Here is a 6,108-nt window from a genome sequence, read left to right on the forward strand (position 1 = left end):
TGACCTTACCTGAAAACATCAAGGCACTTCTCCCTTCTTCTGTTTCTGCAAAAGGTTTTTCAGAACAGTTTTTACTCAGATTTTCCCCCATCCCCAATTCTATTGTAGAAATTTAATGAATGACGATGCGATCCAAATTAAGCTCTTCTCTGTCTTCTTCATTCTGAGTGTCAAGCGCACATTATTCCAGATTTTGCCAATATTTTCATCAGTTCTTACACTTACAAACCTTCTCCTGCGAGGTTCATCTTGAATCGATTCCCTTGCTTCTGAAAATGCCTTTAAACCATTTGATGACATGGGCTCTCGACAAAATATTATCTCCATAGGCTTACTGACAAAAGTTTTTAATCAAAATCTGATAGCATAATATTACTTGAAATTTATGTCTCTCATTTTTAGAACGCTCTAGTGCTGGGGGTAACTACCTGACTCTTCCAGTGCTTAAATTGCACCGGAGCCCGTCTCCGGCACTTCTCAATTTTTAAGACAAATTACAATTTTAGCCGGAGCGCACCGGAGCACTAAATAAGATGAGCTCCGGTACTTCTTTTTATAAAACTGAACCACAATTTAAAGGGAAAAATTTAGAATTCCTAACGTTTTAGTTTAACAATAAGCAGACCTTGCAATACTCTATTTCCCTAGAAATAGGAACTCATGAGAACATGAGACGTTCAAGTAAAGTCTCTTCACTCACATGCGGAAACCTTTTCCTTTAAGAAGAGCAATAAATTTGGGGGAGTTTGTTTAGGAACGCGTAAATTTCTCGCCATGCCATCGTATCTAGTGTATTGTTATTGATGCATAGTTAACCTCGCAGGAAGGAAAATTTGTGTTCTTAAATGTGCGTTAAGTGACAGCGAGTACAATAAGAGCGAAATACTGAGATAAACTGCTCAAGCACGTCCTATACATCGTCTTTATACAGTATCCACTAATGGGGGGAAAGCGCAACCAGCAACTTTACATTCATTCTTAGAAGTCAGATTCAGGACTCATTTTACCCCTGACACACATTTGCTTGATAACTATAATTATTTCAGCAGAGAGCCGCGGTCAAAAAGAACATTCTCTCTCACCAAGATTCCCCTCATTTGTTGTTTCCACACACTCATACTCTCATTCTGTTTCGCTCTGGACTTTTCATCAGCTATATTTTATGTATATTTCATTTTTGTGATGATAAAACAACCCCCTCCCCTACGATCAGAGCTTAAATTGGGCCGGAGCCCATCGGATTTCGGCTCCGGTGCTTCTTAGTTTTTGTTACAAATCATAATAGTAGAAGTAGAAGTTGGCCTTGGTGTAGCAGAATGAGAGCGCCACCTAGTGATGAATTTCGCGAAAGCCAATGAAAACTGGGAACCGGAATTTCGTTCAGTCTGGCAGGCCTTGAGTATAAGTTGGCCTTGGTATTAGTTATTTAGTTAGTTAGTTTTGAGTATTTACAACTCGTTTTATTTCTAAAAGTAGGCCTTTGTATGCACTAAAACCCAAGGAGTCGCCTCATTCCGCTATTTCTATGCTAAATAAAACAAATTTCCGTCATTTTGTAGGATTTAGAGGTTTAAATTGTTCTAATCTAGTACTTTTCTAATGATTAGAACTTCTTCTATTACGCCTTTTTTGACTGGGAACGCCTCTCGCTTAAAAGACTCATTTAATATATACAGAAACAAACTGTTGCAAAACTCTAATTTAGAAGTAAAATATTTTCAAAAGTTTTTGTTTTATTTAGAACTCAATACATTTTTGCAACAACAAAATTTTCACTCTTCGCCTTTCGTAAATGTTGCTGGGGCCCACCAGCGGCTGAGGGGTAAAGTCGCTGAACACTGGTAGTTCGGTCCGAGGTTCGAATTCCGCGAACAGGCTGGCTGCATGGGTGTTTTCGTGGGTTTCCCCATGTGTAACGTGTATAGGAGCCAGTTTCCCTTAATAAGTCCTCCACGAAGGCATCCCTCCCCTTAGGCAGATAGCCTTAGTGTGCTTTGCCATAATTAAATACACCGAATACACACGTAAATGTTGCTGTCATTCAGCTGCAGCTATACTTCTACGAGGGCCATCCAGGAAGTAGATTACGTTTCCGTCTGTGTCCGCTAGGGGCGGGGCTAGCGCGGCCATCTTGGGGTCAGAGCGTGCTCAGTCTGCATCTAGCCGTGCTAGTGAGAGGTTCGTGCTGTGCTCCGTTCAGATACTGTGACGGTTTGAAATGTCTGCGTTAATTGAAAATCCCGCGAGCTGCGAGGTGCGCTCAGTAATAAGGTCTCTGACTGCAAAAAACTGTAAACCGATAGAAATCTATCGGCAGCTTCGTGAAGTGTATGGGGACAACATTATCACTGAAGGTGGAGTGCGTCAGTGGGTCATAAGATTTCAAAATGGCCGAACCAATGTTCACGACGAAGATCGAAGTGGGAGACCCAGCATAGTGACCGCCGAACTTCTCGAAAAAGTCGATGCTAAAGTCCGTGAAAATCGAAATTTCACAATAACGGAACTTTCTTTGAGTTTTCCACAAATTTCGCGAAGTTTGTTGCACGAAATCATCAGCGAAAAGCTTGGTTACCACAAGTTTTGTGCAAGATGGAAGGCAAGAAGAGGTAACGAAGTGGTTGAAGGCGCAGGCGGCCGAATTTTTCGACGAAGGAATTTCCAAGCTCGTACATCGCTACGATAAATGCCTTAATTTGTATGGTGACTATGTAGAAAAGTAGTATTTGAGTGTGGCTTTCATCTGTATATAATAAAATTTGTTTCCTATACTTTGTTTATTTTTTTATTCCAAAACGTAATCTACTTTCTGGATAGCCCTCGTATTTTCTAACCCCGCTCACTAAATGATTTGGATTGGGTTGTGCAGATGCATTTCGAGTGTTATTAACTGAAATTCGATTGTGCATAGTTTTGTAATCTATAAAAATATACATGCAATTCTTCTTTTCTTAATTCAAGGCCAACTTATTCAAGGCCTTGCTTAATTATTTGTATATAATATTATGTACTATGTATCCTCGTGGTGACCCTAGAAACTGCCTCTGGTCGGATAAGTATGGACACCTATTTGTTAAAACAATTTTGTAAATACGTGTAGACATGTTTTCAGCTAAATGTCAGTGTCCGGTAAATTGACATGTCTGTTGAATGTCCTCTTGGTTAAATGCTTAATGAAGAAACATTTTCCAGAATTTTTAATTAATGGATAAATATAATCAGTACTTAAGATTGTTGCTAGGCGAAAATATTTTTTGGTATAATGCACCATTTGCAGTTAATATCTTAATTTTGCCGATTTAAACTCAGTCGAATTCCTTCGACAAAATGAAAAATTATTAAGCAGTTAAAAATTAAACGTATTAAATAAAACAAATCAAAATCAAAATAAATAAATTCGAACCTATGTCCCTGAAATATTTACGTCGTTCAGTAGGAAATGATTCATTGGTTAACTAGTAATTACATAAATAAGTGATTACATTCTTATTTTTATTCTTATTTATTTATATTATTTTTGTCATTTTTCATCTTTATTTCAGAACATTACATTCTTACTTTTTGTTGCAAATTTATCAAAAGAAATTAGCTCAAATCAAGCTTGTACAACCAATTTTAAAACTGTCTGTTGAAAATGCCTAACTTTGTTTATTTTGAGCACATATATTTTGCTGTTAATTATATTTGCTGCCATTCAGGTTGCTTGAACATTTATAAATTCTTAAAAGGTATTGAAAAAAGTTACAAAAAAAAAAAATTAATGTAACTGATTAATATTGAAAAATACATCTCACTACTTGCGAAACATGATACATAATATTACATTAATTAACAATTATATTTTTAGCACCATCGAATTTCGGTAAATACTCAAAACTAACTAAATAATTAATATATGCTGAGGAGCTGTATTCGTATTTATCAACACCTTCTTAAATTCTGGCACTCTAAGAACTAAATAAATAAGTAATAAATAATAGGAAGACCGGCTGCTACCTTAATACCATTTCGTCTTCTGTCTTCTAGTATGATGAAAGAATTCAAAAATCAATCACAATACAGTTTCATCTCACACTCCTACTAACAGGTTATGTGGGATGCTTAGCAGGTACAGAAAGGAACTGAATCTAGACATATGTTCTTTGTTATGCAGTCCTGTGTAAATACTGTCTCTTCGTTAGATTAAAACACCGTTATAATACGTACATAGAAAGATTATTTGAATCGGGATACGTAAATAAAACTCCGTTGGCCAAAGCAAAAATGCACGCGTTAAATAGCATACCCTGGATACTTGTAGTGCCTTTTAACACAACGTGCATGACCAACGTAAGGGAAATCTACGATTACAACATCCTACTTTTTGATTAGAAAAAACCACTCAGAACGAATCTCTTCCTTCCCCTTGCTGCAATAGCAAAGGGTGCGATCATCAATGACTCAATGAAAGTATAAAACTTTCACTCGAGTCCTCTTCACGCTCAAGAGGAGATCCCTTCTCACATCATCGTGGTTGGGAACTTTGCGAAGTTCGGTGAGTGAACTCGCTAATCATACTATAGAAATGATCCTATGAAGTATGATCTTGAAATTGCTAACTGAGAAAAGAATATGCGGTTAACTTTATTTCACAAAAATAGTGGTGTAGCACTACACTTTTTATGAAGCCCCTTACTTATGAAGCATGTTAACCTTATTTCATAAAATGTTACACTAACAGTTAGCATAGATAAAAGAGCCATTCAGGACTGGTTGCAAATTTATATACAGTATGATCCAGAAGGAGAATTTTATTTGAAAACACGATATTTTGTTTATGGACAACATGGAATTTAGCCGGAGGATGGGAACCAAACGTGAAAAATCGCCGAAACAAAGTGTAAACAAACAACCGAAAACCTTAATTAATCATATTTTCGCCTAGAGTTATTGTGCAAGTTCTAATGTTGAAAGATATACTTTTTTATGTTATGAAAGTATTCAAAATTTTAACCTCAGGATCGAAAGGAGTAAAATGTAGCCATAACAAACCTTGCTTCCAGGGTTGAATAAAGTGCATTTCAGAACTTTCAAGTTTGCTCTCATGTTATTGTATTATTAGAATATACCTTTAGTCAAACTCAAACTTTTATTACAAGAAAATGAATGTTTTCTTAACTCTGTAAAATGAAAGCTGAACTGTTGACCATAAACTGATGCTTGAGTATATGTGTGTAGAATGGGAGGGCAATCGATTACTTATTTTTAAATATAAAAGCAAGGTAACTGTCAGAAAAATTAATAAAAATCGGATTTTTTATGCTTAGCGAAATATTTTGAAAATGAATGCAAACATAAGGAACGCTAGAATAGGTGGAACTTCTCTTTGTGAAATCTTTTCTGAAAAACTTGCCCTTTTTAATGTCACCATTTCGTTTGTAACGCCTTCTTGAATTTGGGGGCGGGTAGGTTCAGTTGCATACGCCTAGTTCGGCATTTTCACAGTGATTGCACTGAATTTATGGGTGATTCACAGTGATTGCAACATACTAAAGGACTGTTTAAGAACACTATTGGTCAACTCTATTTTTTCATCGGGAATCAGCCTGTAGATGTTCATTTTGCCCAATAAATCTGGAATAAGTATTTAGTAACATTCTGGATTGTGGTAACTTAAAAAATTTCACAAATTTTATCCTTTCCCTTAAGTGTACTTCACTGTAATGCGCCTAGTATCGCCTCCTTTTTAAGACAGTGAGTCCAGTGAAGATTTAAAAAACTGCATTTTAAAAAGCATAATGGGGTCATAAACCACTGCCAATAGAATAAGCTCTCTATTATATTATTCCACAATATTTGGGTCTTTAATTCTTAAGTACTTATTTGATGTGTTAATTTCTCTGTGCTTTAATGATAGAAGCAAAGCTGATTGTACAAAACGCTTACATAGAAAAAATACCTGCTCTAAAGCGAAAGCGATTTTCAAACCGAAATGATCTAGCAGACAGCACTTTTTGGAAATGTAACTGTGGTCTTGATTATGACCATTTGAAGATGATGTGCCATACATGCCTGAGGGAAATTTTGTAACAAGAGAAGGCTATCCTTTGTATGGGATGCACAGAAATG

At 36.2% G+C, this 6,108-nt stretch overlaps 1 non-coding gene across 1 annotated transcript; it reads right to left on the minus strand.

The window, feature by feature from the left end:
• Nucleotides 1–4,376: 4,376 nt before the first annotated feature.
• LOC118204991 (small nucleolar RNA U3) lies at nucleotides 4,377–4,587 on the minus strand. The gene has a single exon (XR_004760920.2). It is a non-coding gene; the product is annotated as a small nucleolar RNA U3 (small nucleolar RNA).
• Between the last annotated feature and the right edge of the window lie 1,521 nt (nucleotides 4,588–6,108).

Source organism: Stegodyphus dumicola, chromosome 11 (assembly GCF_044657685.1).
Source record: "Stegodyphus dumicola isolate Sdum_Otavi_A_Nest chromosome 11, ASM4465768v1".
Taxonomy (NCBI): domain Eukaryota; kingdom Metazoa; phylum Arthropoda; class Arachnida; order Araneae; family Eresidae; genus Stegodyphus; species Stegodyphus dumicola.